The sequence below is a fragment of the Ornithodoros turicata genome, chromosome 7, assembly GCF_037126465.1.
Source record: "Ornithodoros turicata isolate Travis chromosome 7, ASM3712646v1, whole genome shotgun sequence".
Classification (NCBI taxonomy): Eukaryota; Metazoa; Arthropoda; class Arachnida; order Ixodida; family Argasidae; genus Ornithodoros; species Ornithodoros turicata.
The window spans coordinates 10635103-10660666 of record NC_088207.1 but is presented as its reverse complement, the minus strand read 5'-3'; the positions used below and the strand labels follow the sequence as shown (position 1 = coordinate 10660666).

Genomic DNA, 25564 nt, shown 5'->3' with positions numbered 1-25564 from the left:
CTGGGACATATTTGAAAGAGAAGCAAATTTCCCGTCTTCGGCTTTTCAGGGTTTGAATGTTGAGGAGGCAAATAAGTTGATCACTCATACAATTATAAATGCTGCTGAACAGTCCATTCCGCAAACATCTGGCCGACTCCCCAAGCGCTCCAAGCCTTGGTGGACGAGCGATTGTGGAAGCACACGCAAAGAACAAAACCGGGCGTGGGGTGTCTTTCGACGGCACCCCACTACAACAAACCTAATTGCTTTCAGGAGAGCTCGGGCGAAAGCACGTTGGACGCGAAGGCAAGCAAAGAAAGAGTCCTGGAGAAATTTTGTATCACCCTTAAATAGTACCACTCCATCAAAAATAATATGGGACAGACTAAAGAAAATAAAGGGCGACTATACAAGCTTCTGTGTACCATTGCTACGAATAAATGGTACCGTGTGTCAAAGTATGGAGGAGCAGGCCAATGCCCTCGGGGAACATTTCCAACAAGTGTCAAGTTCATCACATTACAGCAGAGATTTCTTGAAAATTAAATCAGCTGCTGAAAGACAAACACTTGATAGTGGGTTAGATGAGAGGTGTGGCTACAACTCACCTTTTTCAATGGCGGAGCTACAAAGGGCTCTGTCGTCCCCTAAAAACTCGGCACCTGGACCTGATCGCATAGTGTACTCCATGCTTAAACATCTCTCTTTAACTTCATTAAGGTCTGTCCTGGATTTCTTTAATTTTATCTGGCGAGAAGGTGTTCTCCCTTCTGGCAGGAAGGAGGCAACCATAGTTCCACTGCTGAAGCCAGGAAAAGATCCCTCGCACCCGTGCAGTTACCGACCCATAGCGCTGACAAGTTGTCTGGGGAAGACCTTTGAGCGCAGGGTCAACAACCGTCTTATGTATTTTCTGGAAGAAAATAATTGCTTAAATCAATATCAGTGTGGCTTTAGAGCTGCATGCTCAACAGTCGACCAACTTTTGCGTTTGGAGACTACCATTAGAGAAGCCTTCGTCAGGAAACAGCATTGTATGTCTGTTTTCTTCGATCTAGAGAAGGCATACGATACAGCATGGCGATATGGTATCCTTCGAGACCTGCATGCACTTGGTATACGTGGCAGAATGTTCCAATGTATTACCAATTTCCTACAGGGGAGAACTTTCAGGGTACAAGTTGGGACAACACTATCTCGTCCATTTATCCAGGAAAATGGTGTCCCGCAGGGGTCCGTACTTAGCGTGACCCTTTTCATCGTAAAAATGAACTCTATAGCAAGTGTTATCCCTACGTCAATCAAGTATTCATTGTACGTCGACGATGTTCAGATTTCTTATTGCTCCTCTAACCTATCGGTGTGCGAACGTCAGCTACAGCTAACAATAAATAAGCTGGTTAGATGGTCTCAGGAAAATGGCTTCAAATTCTCTCCCGACAAGACAGTTTGTGTTCGTTTCTCGAAGGTTCGGGGAATGTTCCCAGAGCCCACCCTTCTATGTGCAACCAAAGTATAAGCGTGAAACCTGAACACAAATTCCTCGGTCTCATTTTCGACGAAAAACTGTCTTTCTCAGCTCACCTGAAAACTCTCAAGAAAACATGCATTAAGTCTTTGAACATTTTAAAGGTACTCTCACACCGATCATGGGGCGCAGATCGCGATACGTTACACCGGATCTATGTCTCCACTGTCCTTTCAAAACTTGATTACGGTTGTGTGGTGTATGGGTCAGCACGACCTTCTACTCTGAAAATGTTGGACCCTGTACATCACCTGGGACTGCGCCTGGTCCTTGGAGCGTTCCGGACCTCGCCAGTCGAGAGCCTTTATGTAGAAGCCAATGAGTGGTCTCTCGAAAGACGGCGGTTCTACCTGAGTACGTCATATGCATTAAGGATTAGAGGCTACCCACAAAACCCGGCGATCCCTGCTATAAGAGGCACACAATATAAACAGTTCTTTCTGAACAGACCTTCAGCGGTATTGCCATTTAGTATGCGCATGTCGCAGGAAATTGAGCACTATGGCTTTTCAGAATATAACTCAATGATCCTTGAGTGCAGCAAAAAAATCTCACCATGGCAACCTTATCCAAAATGTGATAAATCACTGACGAGATTCGACAAACGTGATACGCCAAGCATTGTATTGAAACAGGAATTTGAGCACCTAAGGGAAACCTTTGGCAGCCATATTGAATTCTACACTGATGGATCAAAAACAAATACCAGCGTTTCATGTGCTATGGTTACTGGAATAGTTACACGTTCACACCGTCTAAAGAGCACCATGTCTATTTTTACTGCTGAAGTGTATGGAATAATTTTAGCCCTCAACTACATCCTACAAAATCACATAAGATCCTCAGTAATATACACAGATTCTCTCAGTTCTCTGCAGGCTATTTGTAACATACACCCCACTAAAAACATGGTAGTTCATCGTGCAAGGAGCCTGGCAAGCACTATAGCTAATAGGGCCTTTCAGCTACTCTTCTGCTGGGTACCCAGTCATGTTGGGATACCTGGCAACCCAGTCAACACGCTATTGTAAATTCGACGTAGAAAAAACGTTGTATATCAACGAAATGAATGTTGAATCGACGATGAAAGCGAACGTGAAATCATTATGTCAAATGTCCGCTCGAAAACATGTTAATTTAACAAGTGCCGATCAACGTAAATTTAACGTATATGAAATGCAGTTTATATGTGAATACAACGTACCAGACTGTACGACATGAGAGCATAAAATAAACAGCGCTTTACAACGTTTCTCCAACGCTGCCATGACGATAAAAGTTACACGTTCAGTCTAATTTTACATTTATTTTAGTATATCCCCTTAACACTTTGAATGTTCATTTAGACATCCCAAGTCTGGTATAAAAATAATTTCGCAGGAAAGTGGGGAATAGAATCACTTTATTACCCAAAGCACATATGGCATAACCGTTGACTTGAATTTGCTATAGCCCTCGTGTTTATCTTCTGCACTATTGGCTTGTGGTTCTGGGACCTCTGCTTATCTGTACACGTAGGCACTTGGATGTTGCATCTGTAAAAAATCGTGAAGTGTCAACTGATGAGCTGTTCATGCCTGTGTCAAGCCCACTTTGTGGTTATTTATGTTTGCAAATCATAGAGCGTCCGTTTATATAGATCACTATCACAATATCACCACCTTATGTAAATAAGAAGGATCGTCGATGTTACTCACCAGTATAATTAGCTCGGGTCCTGCCTGCTAGCGACGCAACTGTAGCCTCTGGTCCCTTGTTGCCTTATGAACGGCTACCGATTTCATTGTTCCTTCGTGTTTTCCAATCGCTGGAACTCACCGGCCAAGTAGAAGTTCCGCCGTCAAAGAACACTGAGAAAAACGACACAGACATGATACAGACATTTCGACGTTAGAGAATTCTCCGATTTACGCAGCATTCTTACCTGTAGCGCATTAGACGGTAAATGATTCCAAGCTTGCTCAAAGAGACACTTTCCGAGTCCTAAAAGAATATGTGAGATGAAAACTGCAGTGAATCGACCACAAACTAAAAGTAGCACACCACGCTAATGTGCCTAGAAGCATAGCCAGGATCGTTTCCATTTTCATGAACTCTGTGGGCTGAATCGACTGGAAGAACAATAGAGTCGAACGCTAATAAACAAAGACACCACGCCCGTTTACCTGTATAGACTGTGGCCGCATGTGGTGCATCCGTTACCTACGAGGGATACTCACTCAACCTGTGCTTGAGCTGTTCGCGCTGGAAATTACCGCACTCCTATCGAGACGCCGACATGTTCCTCAGCTCCATCCTCCAGCGGCGTCTCGAACAGTTTGAAATTAACCGCTGCAACGAGCGAGGGCGTCACGTGATTCTCTCTTCTGCGCCTGACGAAAAAATACGCCTTCTGCGCAGATTTCTCCTGTGACCGGCTGGCCGGGCGCCATGGCGGTGGTACGGTGGTGTGGGGGTCTCAGCTGGCAGGGGGGCAGAGTTAAGAAGATGGGGTGAAGGCGGATGGCGGAGAAAAGGGGGCTCAAACGCCCAAACTTTTATTTTTCTTTGAAATGAATAGAATTTGATTATAGGTAGGGTTTTCAAGATGCTCTGAATTTGATAAAATACCCGTGTCTGGATTACTGGGTGAGCACTTACTGGCTGTCCATCAGCTGTGGGTTTCCGACGTATCGAATTACTACCATATTAATATTTTCTTTGTACGATCTTTTGCAATGTTAACAGTAGCAGAGTCACGCAAAAGCAACCATGGTAAAGCGCTGTTGAACGGCCTGCGCGGCAGATTCATTGTTTGAGTATGCTTTTTGCTAAAGGCATAAGGCAAAATTTTCGCAAAAGCAACGTTGTATATTCGACGTCTGTCCTTCTGTGACTTTCCATTACAGTTATCGACGCTGTTTTCACGTATGACAATCTACTGTTAATTTGTGTGCAACAAATCCAGGTTATATTCACGTAAAAGATTTGACATGCTGAATTGACTACGTAATGTCCGCGCGGAATCAATGTTCGCATTTTGCGTTCTACATTGTTCAGCAATATTCAACGTTAATTCTGCATTCTACCAACAATGTGTGTTGACTGGGAATGAGCGAGATGATCATGCTGCTACGGTTGCGCTAACAAGTGACATAACCCCTTTCGAAATTCCATATCAAGACCTCAAACTATGTCTAAAAAGATGCATCAATAACGACTGGCAGACATCTTGGGACCAGCAAACCAATAATAAATTACATAGTATCAAGCCCAATGTATGCACCTGCTCACAAGTATGTCCAGTCGGCTATATGAAGTGCTATCCTCTCGCCTTCGTTTGGGACACACATACTTGACGCATGGGTATCTTCTACGAGGAGAAGACCCACCGGAATGCAACCACTGTGGGGAACAGCTTTCGATCATTCACATCCTCATCACGTGTCCAGCGTACCAACATCTTCGTCAACATCATTTTGCTCCCTTTTATAGAACGTTCTTGCCCCTCCACCCAATGCTTCTGCTGGGTGATGACAGCTTTGTTCCTTTTGAGAACGTGTATGGGTTTTTTAAAGATACTGGTTTTTTAAAACATCTGTGATTTTAAATAATAATGCAACAGTTACTCATATTTTAGTCCTACACATGTACTTTTTAACTAACTAGTCTTCAGTGGTATTTGGCGCATTATGGCCTTTGTAGCTGATGCGCCAATAAAACCCAAATCAAATCAAATCAAATCAGATATGTCCTCCACTCCCTTCCCAAATCTGTTCCTCCTCACGTAACTCACTCACCACCCTGTAAACTTCGCTTCCTTCCCTAGTCCTCTGCTATCAGGTCAAGCCGGGTTTCAGAGGGGGTGTCCCGGAATGCTGCCCTCGAAACGCATCAAACGCCCGCAAAAATTCTGGGAGAATATCGATTTCCAGCAGAGTACTGAACGGGCCGCATTCCTAGGATCAGGTCCGGCCCGACCCCGTTGGCTCCACACCTATCCCCCCCCCCCCAATCTCGAAGTATTCTTGGTTTCCCGGCCCGAGCCCGAAAAAAAAATATAGATTACCTCGGCCAAGTGTAGTCAGCTGTAAAAGTTGACCCTGGCTCACTAATAGTGGGGTAACGCATGCTTGAGCCCAACCTAGTCCCGGTAATGTACGGGTTTGGACCCATATTGTCAAACCCGAGTCTACGCTGGGCCCGCAAAAAAAATTATTTACCCGGCCCGGCGCGTGGGCCGGGCCAGGGATTTTCGGGTAAGGCCATGCCTGTGCAGTGCTGTAATTTCATGTCCATCTGCGGGAAACATCACGGGCGTTTGCGTGACTTCAGTCTTGGTGCGTAGAAACGAAACTTTTATATGACGTCCGCTCATCTCTACCATCTTATCACAACCGTTTGCGATTACATCTCTCCTTCCTTTTGCCTTTGGTGATCGTGTTTATTCGGGCAGAGTTTCCCAACCACCTTCTGGGTTAAAAGCCATAAAATACTCCAACGCAGGAGACAGAAAGAAAGGACGAACACGAAGAGTACTGACTGACAAACAGGAAGTTTGTTTGACAAACAAACACGCTTATAACGCTATCCAAGTATAGGTCAGCCGTTCGCGCAGCCCATCGGCTTTTCAGTTTCCCGTCATGCACGTAGAACGGTCTTGCTCTTAATTGCTGTTAATTAAATCGCAATTAAAGAATTGCTCTTAAATAAGGTACCACAACAACTGTACGTGAGGTCCACATGGATTCGACTTATCAACACGGTGTTGTGGTCCGGTGGTGGTGGTGGTGGTGATGGTGAAGGAGCTCGCCGTTGTCTGCCTCACAGGGGTGCGCAACATCACGACTGAGGTTCCGGAGAATGTGCGTTCTGGGCCGACTTCTAAGGGAATTGTACCGACATATTTCTGACAGCGTGTGAGGAAAACCCGCAGACAGCATAGCCGCGGAAAATTACTGACAGCCCCGTTCGCTTCTGGTTGTTTTTGCGGATTCCAGACCAGCGCTGCAGTGTGTGCTACAGCCAACAACCGAGAATTACAAAAGGAAAATGTATATTTCTGAATTTGTCACAATTTGTCAATTTTTTGAAAATACGTGGGCCTCAGAGTGCGGTTTGGCATCAGGGCACTTCTTGCTATCCCCCAAATAGGTGTTTGATGTCCTATTCTATTAACGCGTATCTTTATAATGCATCACAGTATACTGCGGAAGGTCCAGACGCTGATTGTTCCGCAGACGTGGTGGATTCTATTACCTTCAGCTGTGAAGTCAGTGAACACTTCGTGAAGATATGATGCGGGTACAGTTCTTCGCTTTGAATGTGAAAGCCTTATAGTTTCATCCGATGCGTTGCGCCAACGAAAAACAAAAACAAAAAAACATGACATTCTTCTAATCATTGCTCCGTTATTCAAGTAGGTTAGCAAGAACCATCATGCGAAATATTTTTTTCTGAGCGGTGTGTTGTCACCGTGCATGTTAATGAGCGATGGTGCGTGGCTTGGGATGCCCAGTTCGGTCAGCAGGAGTGACGTCTGGATATGAGTGTGACGTAGCGAGCAGTCAGACCTTACATTTCACGCAGGAAATTTGTCTCCTACAGGCAAGAGGCGCTTCTCCTTCAGACGTACTCAGTGACGGCGGACTGCAAACGTCACGAAAGTGTCGCCATCCTCTCTTGTTCAGTAACGGGCTCTCTAAACGTGGTGAGGGTCTTTCGAAGGCAGATCGTAGACAAGTCACCAAAGGCCATTAATTTTTTTTTCTTTCTCTCTTTTTTCTTGTGCAAGAAGGCAACGGACAATACGACGCGCACAAAAGCGAAAATTGTAAAGAGCCAGCTTTCATTGCTCCGTGCGACGAACACTCTGGACTCGTTATGGCATTGCTGCAGTGCCAAACTGACTTGAGACAGTAGGTTAAAAAAGCGGAGGACGAACTGCCAAATACGTTTTCTCATCTTCCGTTCAACTGTGGTATACTGTTCTAACGGCAACAGCAACAAAATGCGTATAAGCATAACGATGTATATCTTCGAAGCAACAGACGATACAACGGACAAACAAACTGGTCAACCAGCGAAGGGAAGAACTAACGATCCATCAAATAATGAACAGAGAAACAAGCAGGGAAACAGGCATCATCATCATCAAGCAAGAAGGAAATGCAACAAAGAAGCAACACAAAACAACGAATTACACAGCCAACATAATCGGGTGTAGGTATATCGTCGTCTTTGGTGATACCATGGTTAGCCATTTTTCCGTGGTGTGGACGTACGTAGATATGATTGGCACTGACTGCGAGGGCTTCTTATTCGCATCAGTCATCTAAATACCAAAATCACAAGTGTTCAAAAATTCATGCATCTAGGACAAATTCAATTGCTTTCTTGGCTAAATTCGGAATATGTAGCAATCAATCATTAAGAGCTGTACTTGGGAAGCCTCGTTGCACTATACATGCTGCAGAGTGGGGAGAAAGGCACATTGAAGTACCAGATTGAAACAACAGCTTCGGGTAGCTTTTGAAGTTCAGATGATGACGTCTCGGCGAACGCCAACAGCTTTGCTAGGTTACCCATGCGGTTCAGTGCAGTGGTCCTTTCATTTCTTATCATTTCTCGGCGCAACGACTCTACGTATAGCGCAGAAAGTGTTGGTGTCACTGAATAGAGAGGTCCAGTCTGAGTAGAGTGCTAAATACCCAATCTTGAGAAGTGCTTGGTTTGGGTATTACTAAATACTTTTGAAGGTAACGCGTTACCTTCAAGACACCTTGACGTCACAGCTCGCAGGAACAACCGCTTGTCAAAATTACTATCCAATAGCCAGTCCAGCTTCGGGTCGCTTTTGAAGTTCAGATCTTCGATACGTACATCACTAGATACAGCGTCCGCAAATTGATCGCAGCTACCAGGTCATCCTAGAGACTAGGAGGTCCCGAAATAGAATCCTACCACCGGCTCCGGGCAGATTTCAGGCGAATGTCGGCGCAGTTTCCTCCGAAGCCGACCAAAAACGTATATCACCCCCTACCACGTCTCCCACTATTGGTGCTGTACGTCTTATTTTCATCTGTTCACATCATAACCGCAGTTGCTTCACGGCGCTGACACTGAATTAAAAAAAAGAAAACGAATTGTTTGTTTGTTTGTTTGTTTGTTTGAAAGAAAAAAGAGGAGACGTTGAACACTCGTCTTCCCACTTGTTCCGCTGCTCCTAACATAAATTCTCACTCCCGCAAGTTCGGTATTCGCTATTCACACGTTCGCTGTTCAGAAGTCCACTATTCACAATTATCCCAAGATTATGCACGGAGGATCCTATAAAAGGTTGGGTCCATCCCACAGCTCTCAACAAATTTCACAAGTGCCGCCAAGGCAGCGTTCCTTGTGTCCGGTGCCGAAAGTCCCAAAACCTTCACTATATTGAAGACCCTGCTGTCTAGTCGAGCAAGTTTCTTTTTTTAATTCCGTGTTAGCGCCGCGAAGCAACTGTGGCTATGAGCGGCGTACGGACGTGGACAGATGGAGAGAGGACAACAGGAGGGAGTGGGGGACAGGGGGATTAGTATGCGCCCTGGGCCGACTTCAGGGGGAACTGTGCCGTCATTCGTCTGGAAAGTCTTGGGAAAACCCAGGGAAAACCTCAGACAGCACAGCCGGTGACAGGATTCGAACCCGTGTCACCTCCCAGTCTCGGCGTGGAAAGCGGCCACCCTAACCACTATATGCCACGGGAGCTAGTAGAGTCGAGCAAGCGTATCTTTTAGAGTTGCTCTTTGAGACGCGTACCTAGTACAGTGCATCATAATATGCTCACTATCATCCACTGTTGCACAAACAGCACAATTCGATGAATCGGCTCTTCCAACTTTATGAAGAAAATGACGGCCATAAGGCACATTCAACCGATACCGGTTGTCTTCACTGCGTACTAAGTGAATCAGTAGAAAACAGCTCATCCCATAGGAGGTATTGAATGCACAAGAACGAAAAAAAAATGAAGCATATCAAAACAGTTTTGATGAGCACAGTGCTTTCGTTGCAGTGCACACTTCATCAGGTCGTTTCGTACTCAGTGCTACGAATTCACCGTGGCACCAATATAGCACCCATCGTACGTCGATCTCTGGAAGTCTCAGTGCATTGAACTACTTGGGCATATTCGCCCGATGTCGAAATAATCCGCTCTGTGTACTCCTTACGCTGCTACTGACACGGCGGGAGGTTTTGCTGCGTCCCTTTTTCCTCTTTGTTCGGTAAATCCTCCAATGTGGTTACTTCGCTGGCAACATTTCCTTTTTCCGTAAGACGTGCCTCCTCCTGCTACAGGCCCCTGTGGCCAGCAGGTTCCACGTTTCTCGTCTGTCGTGGTATTATGCGAAGGTCTATATTGATCTTAAAATATCGATCAAGCTCTTCTGCTCGGTATTCATTTTATTCGTCGTCATTTATTATTCTATCATTCCACAATGCAAATGAAAGTACGCAAATGTCGTGGCCCTCCGTTGGAACTAGACCGGAAACCTTATGGTATGCAAGCACAGAGTTTGTTCTTTGGAAGTGCGTTACCTTGTTTTGTGCTCCTTTCTGGGGTCTCATGTGAATTGAGCGTTCGAGTTGGGCATCGGGTACCTATAGTACGGTCTCCTTTCCATTGTTTGCTCTCTTCTGGGTGGCTTTTGCGGAGAGTGGCGGTACGTTGTCAAAGACGGTGAGCGACTGCGAGACGCTGCTCCAGCTCATTCGATTATGTCACCACATGTTTTAGAATAATGTACCCAGGCGTTTGGGGACCCCACTGAAATTGGGTTCTGTTAGTAGCCAGTCCGTGCTTGACGTTTTGGAATTGGGAACTGGAATTCGGAATTGGAACTGGATTTCGAAGACAGCGAAAAATCGGCCGAGGGCGTGGCGCATTTAGTGTTACATAAATTGAGGAACGCCGTTCGGGAAACAATTCATCAAATGAAATGAATATACCGCTTGATGCTGCTGCAAACATAACGTATAGGGTTTATTCACTGACGTCACCTCGCCGCCATACTGCAGGTCACTCCAAGTTATGTTCCCGCATTAGTTCGCGGCGGTCATATGCTTTTTGGGTGACTATTATCGTCGAAAACATGGAAATTGCTTGGATATGCTACAAATCACACAGCACAATAACTTTGAAACACCAAATATACGGTGGGTGCGATATCGGTAGCGGCTTGGATGGGACCTACAATATGGCGGCCGATGTAGCACATCTGCCTGCAAGCGACAGTGGCGGTCTCCTGCGGATGACGTCATGTGGCTAAACCCTATATAGTGGTGGACACAAATTTACGGAGCACGCACCGGCGCATTCCTTCCTCAGAGTGACACGCTTGCTGCGAATGGTACCGTACGTACGTTCAAATAGGTCACTGGGTTTCCTATAGGTACATGTCTGTAAGGAGCACGGCTGGAGAATGACGTCCAAATTCCTCGAGCCATTCTTGGCCGCGACGCGGCGCTCGCGTTCCCTCCGGTGCTAGCTCCGCGAAATCTGCCGCCGGATACTACGCCGTTGTGTGCTCGAATGCTCATGTGAAGAAGCGCTGAGAAGGAGTGTACGATAAATAAACATGAACACGGTGTCTCCAATAACGTTATATATTTTTACGGTCAGCTGTACCCGTTTTTTTTATAGTTTGTGCTGCCTCCTTTTTTGGTGCCATAGAGAGAAGCTACCCCACAGGACCCAAATATTGTGCTGAAACGCCAATTTAAAGGGTAGGAGCAGTACGGTGGAAAAGCTCTGCATTTGAAAATCGCCGGACGCGATCTTTTCCGAATCGCGCTCTTTGTGGGTGTTGCAGAAACTGTCCTACAAAATGTTCTGCTTGTTCCTTGTGAAGCAGGAGACCTTGTGTGTGTACAAGGAGGGAGGCGGGGACGCACTACTGCAGGGATGTGGTGGGGTTCCGTATCGATGGCTGATCGCGGAGGCTATCCATAAAGCATTAAAAGCGCGCAAAGTGCCAGCGATACGTTGGCACGTTCAGTTCATGTGGTGTACACTCATCTACTTGTCGCTGCATAGCTGCGGAATCTGTAAATGACAAATAGTCAGAAATAAACAGCTTTCTGGTTTGTCCACTTCAGTGCGTCTAAGTGTTAAGTGCTACCATGGCTACCACGAACTTATATATCTATAAATGAACGCAAATTATTTTGTGAAACAGAAGGTTAGTTGTATTTTGGTTTGTTAGCTTTCCTGAAGGGGGATGGCAGGAGCAATCGCTCCGGGCTCAAGATTTTTTCCCCCAATTATCAACAGATAAAAAAAAAGTTCGAAATAAAAACAGTGAAGCTGTTTATCACTTGAAAAAAAAAAATATTGTTTTTTTAAACGTTGGTCACCGTTGGGCTCTTGTGGGCGCCTCAAAGACGAAGGCGATTGAGGCGGTTCGATATAGCACGCCGGTGTAAAGTTCCATACTGTCAACTGCGGCAGTGGACTGTCTGAGTTGAGACACCAGTTCATATTCTCGACCTGGAGCAACCGAAGCGCTTCCTGTTGGATGGGGGGAGTATCCTGATGCATTCCCGTTATGTGTTTTATTTGTGGGCGTTGTACTCATTTCGCCCAGGGAAGCCACGCATGCCGCTGGGCCAGAGAGGTCCGAGAGAGGCGTTTTCGCGGTTTGCTTTCAGTTTTTTTTAAATTTTCAACAATACTGCAGGCTTTAAAGGGCCCATGCAGGAGTGAACAAAAGGTTGAAGGTATACATTGACAACATCGAACTACATCATAACACAGTATATAAGCTCTGCAATTCAACTTTTAAAATGTAGCACTGATTGCTGTTGAGAAGGCATCATCAGAGGCGAACGCGCAAGGCGGTAAATTGTTCCAGTCCTCAATAGTCCGGGGAAAGAAATAGTATTTATATCTATTAGTGCGGGCAAAGATAGGTGTTAATGAATGTTGATGGGAATGTCTTGTTGTCCTCAAGGTCAATGGACAAATATAACTGGATGGACTAATGCCTAATCTCCCGAAATAGAGAGACCGCATAAACATAAGCCGAGCAAGTTTATGTCGTGTGTTTGAGTACTGGAAGTCTAGACCTACGCAAGAGATCAGTTACCGAGACTCCTCTCTCGTATCGGTTATATATAAAAAAATCGAAGCGCGAAGTTTGCTCCTTCCAGGTTTATTGTTGACGCGCTGTTTATACGCTTTCAAAAACACGCTGGCTAAGGTATAAGCACTGAGCCACGCGCAAGTTATGCGCAGGTTAGGCTTACTTTTAATCTGCCATTCGAAATTGCGTGGCATGAAGGTGTGACCTTCCTAATGGCTCTGAACAGTCTTGCTTTGCTTGCTGCTGGATCAGTCTATGCACCATTCTAGAGGCCTTGCTGTCATATCACTTGCGCTATCGCACAAAACAAAGCAATGCATCACGTTCTCCACGCTTGTCTAAGTTTTGGGCGTCGATCCAGGCTTGAAGTGAAAGGGCGTTGATATGTCTATCTTAGGCCCGGTTTCACCAACGCTGTTTAACTTTGGACAGAGATCAAGGGTTGCTAAAACTTCAAGTTAACATTCAAATCAATTGTAGAAACGTTAGGCGGTTTCGTGATCATAGTGACTTGAGTGACAGTAGCTCCCTTTCATGAAGCAGAGCTAAGGGGCCGTTGATCTCGGCTCAAACGTTAATCCACGTTGGCCAAACCGGGCCTTAGGGTCACACACATCTTAAACCACATATCGGTACTAAATTCCTCTTCTATTCTAGTGGGATTCTACATTCTCTTCTATTTGCAGACGATTGTAAGTCCAAAACTGTCTCATGTTCTAACGTAATGCATGCAACATACTCAATTAACAATGTCTCACTTGAACTCGTGTCGAACTATAAATACTTCGGAGTTTTCATCTCATTTGCCAATTGTCATGGTGAACTCATGTTGAAGGTGTTACTATAAACGCATCTCGCGCTCTAGGCTATATACGCCGAAACTTCATGCACCCCGGCTGATGTTAAAAATTTACTACACAATTTACGAACCAAGTTGGAATATGCAGCCCATGTATGGGACTCCGGCCAGAATTCACTTTCAGACTTGATCGAATCTGTATAAAATAGAGCCGCTCGTTTTATACTTGCGAATTACAACCGCACTGCTAATGTCACAATTGCCATGAAACATTACCTTTCCATCCGTCGTAAATTTATTCGTCTCTGCTTGTTGAACAAAATTTTTCACCGCAATAGTTACCTTAAGGAGCCTCTAATCTCATAGCCGACATATATTTCTTACGAAAGAAGGAAGTCACTGAAAAGATTAGACAGTAAAAGCCTTGCATCGGTAATCCAGAAGACGTGGGTTCAAGTCCTGATAGCTGGCTAACGTTTCGAGTGACTTCCTCCTTTCATCATTAATTTCTTAGGCACTTGAGACTTTGTATGTATTTGTCCTTTCTATTGTTGAATTCCAATGGCAGATTCGGAGCAAGTGGCAGGCTCCGCAGTGGAGCGGCTTGATCTGGCCTAGAGCAAGTGATCCGAATCTGCGACTGGAACACTTCCGCACAACTTGGAGTTTAGCCCTGGGTAATCTTCCTTGGTGGATGGCGGCCAGAGACGGAGGAAGAAGAAGAAGATGATCATGTTCCATTATAACGCCATGTTTTGCAACACCAAGGTCCTCCTAATCTCCTAACGTCGCCCCGGTAATGTCTGACTTTTCGCTTCCTTCATGAAACAAAATCGCCAACGTACGACGGAAAATACTAGTCACGGCGAAGACGCGTTGCGAAGCAGCCATGTTGGCGAAGTAGAGACAGGAAATAGGAACCACGAGCGAAAAGTGTCACGTCACGTAGATAAAAGAGATAGGGCGCAGACTAACTGGTCTTCGTCTCCGTGTCTTCGTGTCCCGTGTCTCTCGGTTATTCGTTCCTTCAACGTCACGTACAGTTCCTGTTGAATCTGCCTATTTTGACGGAGCAGTCCCCGGTTGCGTCCTGGAGCGACCTTGACTCGAATGCTGCTCCGAAGCTCCCATTGGAAGACTCCAGAACTGTTCCCAATCTGCCAATCGAACAGACTTGCTCTCGGCGGAGCAACACAACTTGCTCCGGAGGCGCTCCGAATCTGCCATTGGAATTCAACCTATGTGTTCCAGCCTCCGAACATCCAATTCCCATCATATAGGGTAAGGTCGTTTATGTTGAAGACAGTTGAACTATACTTTGTTAATAGCAGTCAGGATAATCGCATAAATTGTACCGTAATTCGTTAACTGAATTCCTAAACCTTTGAGAAATGATCCACAAATTACTGTGGTGCTGTACCAGATATTTATTTCGTACGAGCCTACAAGCTACATATTTTTATGAACTTACCCCACCCTATGGGTAAGTTGAAGACATCAAAAAAAAATAATACCGGATTTCAATTTTGTCTTTTATCTGCGGGTCAGTCGAACCGGTCAGCCACGAGTAACGCACATAAAAACACAGGAGAGTGACACAGCATCATAGCGGCGATGTCATATTTTATTAGCCGAGCAAACTTGAAGTCAATGCTCGCGAAAGTTACAGATGGGACAACAACAAAAAAAAAGGCCCGTCTTACCTCGACCACACCTGCAAAACAGCGTCTGACGTCTTTCTAAAAAGCCACGTGCAGAACGTCAACACGTTACTTCAAAGCCCAGACAACGACTGTCCTCACCCTGGTGTCACAGATTAATTAAGTAAAAGATTAAAAATTATTGCTAAGAAAATGCCACGCGCACGCGAAGAACCTAAACTGTCCTGAACTTGCCCCCGTCTTCAAGTAGCCCCACTTTACCATATTTCTTCCCGCATTGATCACAGGCAAAAGGTCATTTCATGATTCGCTTTTGCGTCGAACGTCGTCTGAGTGGAACCACCTTCCTGGATCCATCGCAGCGATCATTAATATCAGATAGTCCAAGAAGTGGCTATGTGACTACACTTTCATGTTTAAATCACCGGTTCCTAACGCCGCATCTATATTTTATATGTACTGTATTTTCGTGTGTAAATCGTGCTTCTTTGTATTTCTAACGCCACATACATGTTTTTTGTTAGGTAACATACTTACCACTCTCCTCTGCAATGCCTCAGGGCCTTGAGGGTACATAAATCAAATAAATAAACAATATTTCTGGGTAGAGCGCCGCGAGGCAGCAATAATCAAGAGCGACGCCACTGTGCTTTGCTTGTGCTTTGCTTGCTGTTCTACACACCCGAGTGTTCTTTAATGCGTGCTAATGAATGGTACTTTTCAGAATATTTTTCTCCTGTAGTCCACACTAGGGCAAAGTTCATGTTTCGATGTTTACAAACTCACGAAGACGTGTTGACCACCGCAGGAAACAACGCGGACGGACGACAAACAATCTACTCTGACTTTCTGTCTGCGTTGTTCGGTGCGCTGATCACATAATTTATGGTATGTAACTCGCTACACCAATATAGCACGAAGTCTTCAACTATGCCCGATTTTCATTCACTTGATTCTTTTTAACCCTTTTAACCCTTCAACACGGAGGTCTACCCAGAACCAAGTTGCACAGGTATTCAAACAGCCCTAGCTCAGTGTTTGTCGAGCGGCCCTGCAGAGCCCATCACACCATTTGTAAGTGGAGCCGCATCTCAATAATGACATTTATTCCTTCGTTATAGGTGAATATCCACTATGACTTGCAGCCATTTGGCTCGTTTGTATGTTACCAACCTCCTCCACAAGTATAGGGCGCGTAATAGATGTCCGTAATATACAAGTCTTCAGTAGCTGATAATTGAATACTGAGGATACTATATTCAGGGCATTTTAAAGGCATGGTGGTATAAAAGCAGCAGGACAAAGCAAGGGCAGGAAACATACTTCTTTGTCCTTGCTCTGTATTTCTGGTTTCTACGCTAGTGCAGCTTATGTTAGAGGTCCAACTCTCCCCCGCACTTTCCAAGGCCTGTTCGTTAACTTGCCATCGGTGGACCTGAAATATTATATTTGCAAGCAAAGTGCCCCAAAATGCACATTGTTCAACTTCCCTCCACTTGCAGTTTTCTAATACAATATAGGTGTACCGAGTTCCAAAAGATGAAGGTCCTCAGTTTGAACGAGCACATTCCGTGGAGAATGCTATCATCGCTATTTCTATAAGAAAGGCACCTTCTGACACTTAGAACTCTTCACTGTCTTCTCCAGAGTCTTCAGCATAACCAATAGGAATATCCTCGTAGTCTCTCTCCAGGGCAGCAAAGTCTTCGCGTGACTTACAGAATTCTCCCTCTTCCATACTTTCTGTCACATACCAGTGCACGAAAGCACGCTTTGCAAACATGACGTCAAAATTGTAGTTCAAAGACGCCCAGGCTTCAACAATGGTTGTGGTATTAGATATAGTGCACACTGCACGACGAACCTTTGCCATTTCGCTATCTGGAACTGCAGTATGTGGCTGGTTGTTGTAACCACCTGTGAAAAGTACAGACTAAGTTATCGCAGCATTAATTCAAAAGTGTTTGTCTACCTCGAAACCAGTTTGGCACCAGTCTACAAACTTAAAGGTATGCCTGGTTTTGAGGCTAGCAAGGGCGGCAGTCACCTCCTTTTGCACAACGTCGCCTCGGTAGTGCAGGCAGCAGGCCATGTACATACCGTTACGGGAATTGCACTGCAGCAGCTGGTTGGCTGGTTCAAAACAGGCCTTGGTAATTTCTGACACTGTTGGCTGTTCGTGGTATGCTTTCTCGGCCGAAATCACGGAAGCATGGGTGACGAGGGGGAAATGCGTCCTAGGATAAGGCGTCAACTCTGTCAGATCTACATTGACCATAGAACTCTCATAATAACTAGAAACCAAGCCAGCAAAGAGGAGCATCTCAACATGTGAGCCGCCATGATCGATACGGTAGGCCTAGCGGGTTACGAACGGTGGCACCTACGAGTTCCCTGCGTTGTTGTTTCCTTGTTGTTCAGCACAAGGTTTAAACCGTACCATACTCGTTCCCTAAAGAATCCAAGCGCGCGGGTTATGGCAGACAAAGCAAACACACTTCGCACACGGCATGGCACGCGGAGCAGAGCGGAAGCGGACGCAACTTGCATTGGATTGGATTGGATACTATAGCGCCGAAGGTGCCTGGTCTTCACACGTGGAAAGGCTGTGGCGGAATCCGGCCCAATCCGAAATATCGATCATGGCGCCTCCCGGACTTGGACATTGGGAGGGGGTCTTGCCTCGGTACAACTCTTTTGCTCTCCCCCATCACCCTCTCTCCCAGCTTTTCTTCTAGCCTTTCTACTTATGATTTCTATGACATTGACGTCTTTTTTGAACCGCACGGAAGAAGTGACGGAAGAGACAATCTGTCCAACGAGCCTGTTCACATTCGTGTAGCCGGGACAGTCGATGTCCAAGTTGTTTTTAGACATGTTGTATATAGCGTCGTTGTCTACCATAAATGTGCAATCAAAATGCGCGAGTTGCCTGAGTGGTGGCGTCAAAGTTGCGTGAGTGGTGAGGACACCATCGTAGGGTTCCACAACGCCGGTATAAACCTTGGCAGTCAAACAGGCTAATTAACTCAGTGCACTATACGACAAAACAGGCGACTCGAACACGGCGGTGTCTACCTTGGATGCAGGGTAGACGGTAAACCCAAGTATTGGCTTCTTCTCATACGCTACTGAGAGATGCTCCACAAGCAACGACGTGAAGGCGGAGCCAGTGCGTCCGCCTAAGCTGGGAAAAATGAGGAAGCCTTGCAGGTCCATGGCCTTGCGTGCCAGCTGACGGATTCGTTCCAAGACCAGTTCGGGGATCTCTCTCCCAATAGTATAGCGTCCACGAGTATAGTTGCTTGAGGCATTCTCCTTGCCAGTTAACAACATGTCCGGATAAAACAGTAGAGACCTTCCCGCATCTCATTTATCACAGTGGGTTCTAGGTCCACATAAATTGCCCGAGGAACTTTCTTATGGACGGAATCGTTGCCTCCAACCGTGGTGCCTTTCATCATCCAGCCATCAGGTTAAATTCCATGTTCCATTCCAAACAGAACAACTCCCAGCTTGAATTTCCTAGTTGGACGCCAGCTTGTCCCACATGATTAGATATGCATTCACGCGTGTTGTTTACTATTTGCTGAAATACCTCAAAGTCTATAGGATGGATCGATAGGATAGATAGATAGGATATAGGATAGGAATTTGCCGAAGCGAGTTGGTAGACAGGTGATAAGGCACGTGCAAGTTGGTAGGCAGAATGGCAACATAGGGTTTATGCAGTTCCTCCGATGCCAATACATAAAAAAGTGATTTAAAAAGTCGCACATTGCTGTTATTTGGCAGCTCGCTGACATCATTGTTGCAACTGTATTCCTCCGTCGTAAGTGGAAATTGCTTCTTCGTTTGCCGTGAAAGTGGCAGACTCGGCACACGCAAGAAGTCATGTTGATCGCTGCTGGGGCACAGAAAACTGCTTACGATCTTTCTAGAGTTTGTGATGAAAGAATGAGTGTCCCAAGTCGACGATGTTGCTTCTTGGGCCTCTCCACGTCTCGTTATGAAAACAAAATAGCCTTGAAAGATGGAAGTCACAGAAAAGGTTAGCCAGCTGTAGGACTCGAACTCACATCTTCTGGATTTCCGGTCCAGGGCTCTACCAATTGAGCTAAGCTAACACACCTCCCCAACGACTTCCAAGGGCGCGTCATCTGAAGGGACAATTCAACCACTCTCTCTCTCACTCATCCCTCCTTTCGCTCTTACATTTTTCTCACTCATACACACAATCATACGACGGGATCGACTGCTACTTCTATAAGTGCTCTCTTAGCTCTCTAAGTGCTCTGCTAGGTGTAGCAGGAACTGTTGAACATGTTCAAAATGGCCTTGCATGTGTATCGTGAATACGAATAGAATATGTTCACACGCTACGCTCATGCTGCGGGGTGAAATAGGATAGCGAAATGGAGCTGTAAATTAACACGCAGACAGCAGCTTATGCGATGTCTTGGGGGCCAAGCTTGCATATCTCTTCTCCGGGATGTGATGGATGACATTATGTATTAATACCATGCATACGTGTGCAGCTGCGGTCTATCGCGATAGTCGCTTGTGAAATCATACGCGAGAACCAATTCAAGATGGCCGCTTGGGGATTTGCTCCGCCTGATACCGCTTCACGAACACAACTCTCCCGGCACGAAAGCGGACTTTGCGATGTCGCAGTTGTCCAACTATCCGAAGTACCCCGCGTCAAGGAACAGAGGGCGTATCCGTTTTAGTTTTGGTAGTTTTGGTTGGAATACGTCGGTCCGACGTACCTCTAGACACAGCCAACAGCGTATTTAAATAACTTCCTCTTAAAATATTTATTCTAATCAGATATGCTTTTGCGCCTAGTATGGTGCGTGGAGGCACATAAGCACAACATTTGCAGATGTTCGCCATAAGCAGTTCAAGGAGATCAATCCGAGTATGCCGACTTGTGCTTTTATTTTTGAACAAATATGACGACAAATTTTAACAAATCAAATATGGCTCACAATGATAAATGCTGCTGTACTGTGTGGCATTATCGATATGTTAACGTCTTAACTTCGAATACATTTGTTGTTCCTGAACGCGAAACGAACTACAAACGGCGCAAATCTACTAACACATACCGAGCTGCATATATTGCAGGCACTTCTGCTGTCTGATTCAGTCAAATTACTTGTATGAGCATGCAACTATGTGTGGATAGCACACTGCTACGCAAGGCAGTCTACGAAAGCATAACTCACCAGAATGCTTGGTTGACTTGGCCTTGGTCAACACTGCGCGATATACGTTGGGACTGTGACGATTCATTCAACTAAATGTTCACCGGAACAACACGCGATGCTCGAACGACAACGACGGGAAATAAAGAGCACGCTAAAATCTGCTAATTTGCACATTATAGCACCATAAATAGAAATACACACCGTAAACCGCTCGCTCGCACAAAGAAACCATATACCCAACGTTGCTAGACAGCATCCGAAGTGAGAGTAGGAAAACACCAAGATATCGAAATTTGAAAGGAAGCGTATTGACCCCCTCTCCTTCTTTAGCATGCAAAATGTGATTAGGGGTGAGATGAGCATATACGTCCGTGACGGGAGTAAATTTCACTGATCAAAATGAGGTCATAACACGATCACAGACGATCATAAACACATTCACGAACTAGAATGTGTTTGTGATCGTCTGTGTTTTCCTTGTCTCCGGGTTCAGTCAAATTTCATCGTGTATCATCAGTTAGTCTGCATTTTGACTCTTATTCACAAAAGGTGCAAGTTCGAAATTGCATTAGAAATTCTCGAAGCCGAATATAAACGAAATACTCTGCATAGAAGGATATAAGGAATTATCTGATAAGCTCTATTTAGTTCATATGTGGGGTCCAGACTGTCCCTTTAAACGGATATACGATATGCACATTCCATTCCATCCCTTACTCCTTATAGGAGATGAACCTCTGGTGCATTTTGACTCCATATTAAGCTACCTTAAAGGAGCATGGAAATGATCGGAATAAAATATGATGGGAGAAGTAGAAATTACGAAATTACGATTCCGAGCCCTGTGATATATATTCGTACAAAAAGTTTGAGCCTAGGGCGTAATCCTGGCTCGCGAGGGAGCTTTGAATCCCGCGGCAGAAATGCCCCCTCCCTCGGCTGCCAGCCGCTGATGTCATGAGGCCGCGCCGTCTTTTCCTTTCTTTCTTTTTTTGCGATTTGTCCGGCGTCGCGGCGCAGGCAAGCCGACTGAGCAGGAAGCGTTGTTGTTCATCGGACGTCGTGGAAAGGACAGGTGATGAACTGAACACTGTACAGGCGACACGGCTGCTCTTCTTGACAACACCTTTTATGGAGTTGGAGCCTAAGCTCCGCCAGCTTCGATTTCGCCACATGAATGTCCCGGAGACTAGTAAGGGATGCTGCTAAGTGTGAACAAACATTCTGAACTATAGTGCTTCCTCTTGGTTACAAATGTATATAGTCATGAAGACACGGCGCCGTGACCAGTGTTTTCATTTGAAGAGGTCGTCGACCATCATGACATCTCCGTGTTATGGTCAACACTGTGGGCTCTGAACCGCATGGACACTGGCATGTCCGAGGCGGAAGAGCGGACCGATGAATGCATAGCTGTGTAACGTTGCACTTACCATACCTTGCTGATACCAGGGGGGGGGGGGGGGCAACATCTCCGCAAGCAGAACAACATAGATACGAAAGTAAAGCGCAAATAGGCGTGTTTTTTTAATGGACATATGCAGCATACCCAACAGTGGCACATGAAATAAATCTCCAACTGACAGGAATGTATTTAGTCGTATCATATATATGCTGCACACACAGGCACAATAATGTTCACTAAGTGACGACACCTCAGCACACTCGGGACAGAAACCACAACCGCCAACCCGGGTCGTCTCGGCAACACAGAGGCCCTGCCACACATTTTACACTGCCGGCAGTCTTGTTTTATGCAAAGCGTACGAGACAAATCATGTAAGAACGCAAGTGAATGAGCGAAGTGAGTTAATGAGCGAAGTCAGTTCGACCTTCTATACTCTACTTTTAATACGTCACGTAGAACAACTTGTCCGTACATTGTCTACTATATATCCTGTAGATAAGGGAGCACATCCCTGTGGTTCAATGATGCGGACAATGACATATGAGGAGACTCATTATCAGACACTAGTATATGGGTGCACACTTTCAAACATTGCAGGAAAAACTCACAAAATTAAAATTGAGTGAACCACAAGACCCCCATTACTCCAAATTCCAAACATTACATATATGCTTTGCGTACGACATGTGGCAGCCTGTGGACAACGAGGACGGTGTGCTTCTGGTGCCGCGCGCCATTGCGTCTGCGCGTCAGTTCCACCAGCACTGTCCTAGCATGAGGCCACGAACACCTGCCCGCTGGGACATTTCCATCACCGCCGGTCAGGACTTGTGCTGAGGAAGATCATCTCCTCTACATTAGGCGATCCAAACAAAGAACACCATGATGAAAGACGGAAGTCACCGAAAAGGTTAGCCAGCTGTAGGACTCGAACCCACATCTTCTGGATTACCGGTAATCCAGAAGATGTGGGTTCCAGGTAAGATGTGGGTTCGAGTTCTACAGCTGGCTAACCTCCCCCCCTCCCCCTTTGACTTCCATCTTTCGTCATTAATTTCTTAGGCACTTGAGGCTTTGTGTGTATTTGTGCTTTCTATGTGTTCCAGCCTCAGAACATCAATTGTCTCATGTTCGAAGAACACCATGTTCGGCGTAATTCGGCCTATTAGCATCTCGAATTATCGCAACATCACATTCGAAGCCATCACTGGAGGTCCGGTGCACCGTTCTACCGAGGTACCTGTCAGAAGAATCGGAGTCGAGCTCGTATTCAATAACAAAAGTAAACTGTAATGAAATGAAAAAAATATGTCTGTACAGTCTGGTGACCAGCGAGCGAATGTCGAATATCCCGCGATTCCTGCACCGCGGCTCGTGCCCTTAGTGGTCCTCATCCTCCTTGCTAACACGGCCCCGGTCTAAGAAATTGCGTCCTCGCAGTAATCGAAATTCTCGTCGGTCACGTAATCCAGTAGCCATCCAGGCGGTCGGCGCGTTCGTTTGGGATTGTGATGGCAAAAGTCATAGCAAAAAGCAATGGAGTTGCACAGGGTGCGTCATTTGTTAAGCTTGGTTGCTCTGGTGAAGGCTGGTTCTGGTCATCCTCTTGAAACAGCTCACTGAGTTCAAAGTGATGTTCCAAATGAGAGGGTTCGCGATAGGGTTTGATCTGCATAGCCGTCGCTATCTTCCTTTTGGGTAGTCCTATTCAGTAGCGGTTGTTCTATGTCGCAAACGTTGTGGGCATTGTTCTTGATAGTATAAGGTCCCTCAAAAAGGGCTCATAATTCCCATCTCTGGTTCCGCTGCAGAAGAGCACTTGGTCTCCGATTTGAAAGGATGTATGTTTGGAATCGAATCTTGTCTTAATAACCTCCAAATACTTCGTGATGTTTTTGCGAACCACGGGTACAGGTCTACCGTTGACCCGTCCCACGATTCCGTTAGTCTCCGCAGCGTAGGGCACTGTAGTCCGTCGTGCGATGTGGCGGTCGGCGAAATACTTTGTTTCTGCCATAGATATGAACACTTTGTCGTTCTCGCTAATGACTGTTCGAGGTGCTCCGTAAGTATGGACGATGTCTTCTTCAAAGAGAGTGAGTAAAAGTTCGGTGGAGTTGCTTGGCACAGCACGGAGTACAACAGGTCCCCCAAGGTCGCCATTTTCCCATGTATGTGTTCCTATCCCGATGCGTGCAATGCCGGAGGCCGCCCTTAGATACCCCATTGTTACCAGACGTTGGCTTGCGTGGATTGTAGCGCGTTAAAGATCCAGTTGAAGCACAATCCAAGCCAGGCCAAGTAACCGAAGGAGAAATGGACGACTGCAGCGCCTGCGGCGCCTGGTACGACAGGTACGCTATGTGATGCACGCAGCCGTGCACTAGATCCTACCGATCGCTCAACACGTTTAAAAACGGACCAAAAAGTGAAACACGACAGAGAAAGTTGTTATACGCGTTTTATTTGGACATATAAACACTAGATTCATTCGCAGAAACAACAAAAACATTTTGCCGCTAAACTTAGCGCGCTGAAGTGATCCGGAACGGCAACAGTGGGGTATCTAGTGGCGGCCTTCTTCGTTGCACGCTTTTCCGAGGTGAGTTTGTGGGACCTGAGTACAAGAAAGCGCGTGGTTAAATCGTGTGCAGTAATGAGGTATTTGTTGTGGTCGTCGGTGTTGATAGGAACGACGTGGTCAATGGCGATGCAATCGACAGGCGTTGTTAGGGGTTCGCGTGGCTGCAAGACCCGTGGATGAACACCTGGCACGTGATTGTACTCTTGGCAGTTATTGCAGCCTTTGACATAGGCATGCACATCTTGCGACATCGTTTTCCGCGAATTTTAGACAATGGAGAGTTTGAGTGCAGTGTACGCTATCGCCTCTGCGTGCGTAAGGGATACCGTTGGTGCTTCTGCGCACGCGCGAATCACAAAGAGAGCTTCGCGTAGTGCGCAGAACCACCGCGCTATCCCTTACGTACGCAAAGGCGATAACGTACGGTGCACTAAAACTCAGTAATGTCCGGCTAGCATCGCTGTGACCATCCTTGTCGTGATGGCGTACTCCTAGGTACAGGGCCCCGACAGGATGATACGATGTTGTTGACTTCATCTTCACTTGGTTGCGCTATTTGGTTGTGTACAAGTTTCACACGAGTTTGACGTCGTTGAAAAGCCTCCGTATTTTCTTCTGCACGCGTGTCGGGAATAGGGCAGTCCTTTGCTCGATGTCCAACGTTAAAACATCTTGCGCACATATCTGGTGTTACTTTTACTGGTTTGGGCTTCCTTTTAACCTCGCTATGCTGGTAGCGTGAACATTCTGGAGTCCTCGAGTAATACTGCTCTTGAACTTGCTCATTCCTACTCGCTAGGAATATTTTCCCAATTTGGACGCGCAGCGTAGAGCTGGGACATCGTGTCGAGAGATTGTCGGTCAATTTCCCTCGAGTATTGTATCAGCTCGTGTACCGAACCTCTTTTGAGCTCGTAGAGGGCAGACAGCGTGGGTTTGTGCCTTGTTTCGGCGACTCCGACATCAGCATCACTCAGTTTATAGTTGCCTTTTTTTGTTGCGATGCAGTCGAGCGTAAATGTAGTCCACGATTGTTTCTTTGTCACGTTGTCGGCTCAGGTTTACGTGGTTGACCCAATGACGAAACAAAAATGGAATGTCGAATTCCTTCCGCACGGCAGTGATCCAGTTGTTCCATTGTTTGAGATTGACGCCTTCGGTCCAGTCCAGCTCTCGTCCTCGAAGCCTGGATATAGCAGAGCTCAGGGTGGCGTAGTCGTTCCAACCCGATCTCTCCCTTAAAGACTCCACAGCAGTACGCCAGTCCTTGAAAGAATCGCT

At 46.0% G+C, this 25564-nt stretch overlaps 1 pseudogene; it reads right to left on the bottom strand.

Moving 5' to 3' along the window:
- Positions 1 to 16696: 16696 nt before the first annotated feature.
- LOC135400445 (tubulin alpha chain-like) lies at positions 16697 to 20376 on the bottom strand (annotated as a pseudogene).
- Positions 20377 to 25564: the final 5188 nt, after the last annotated feature.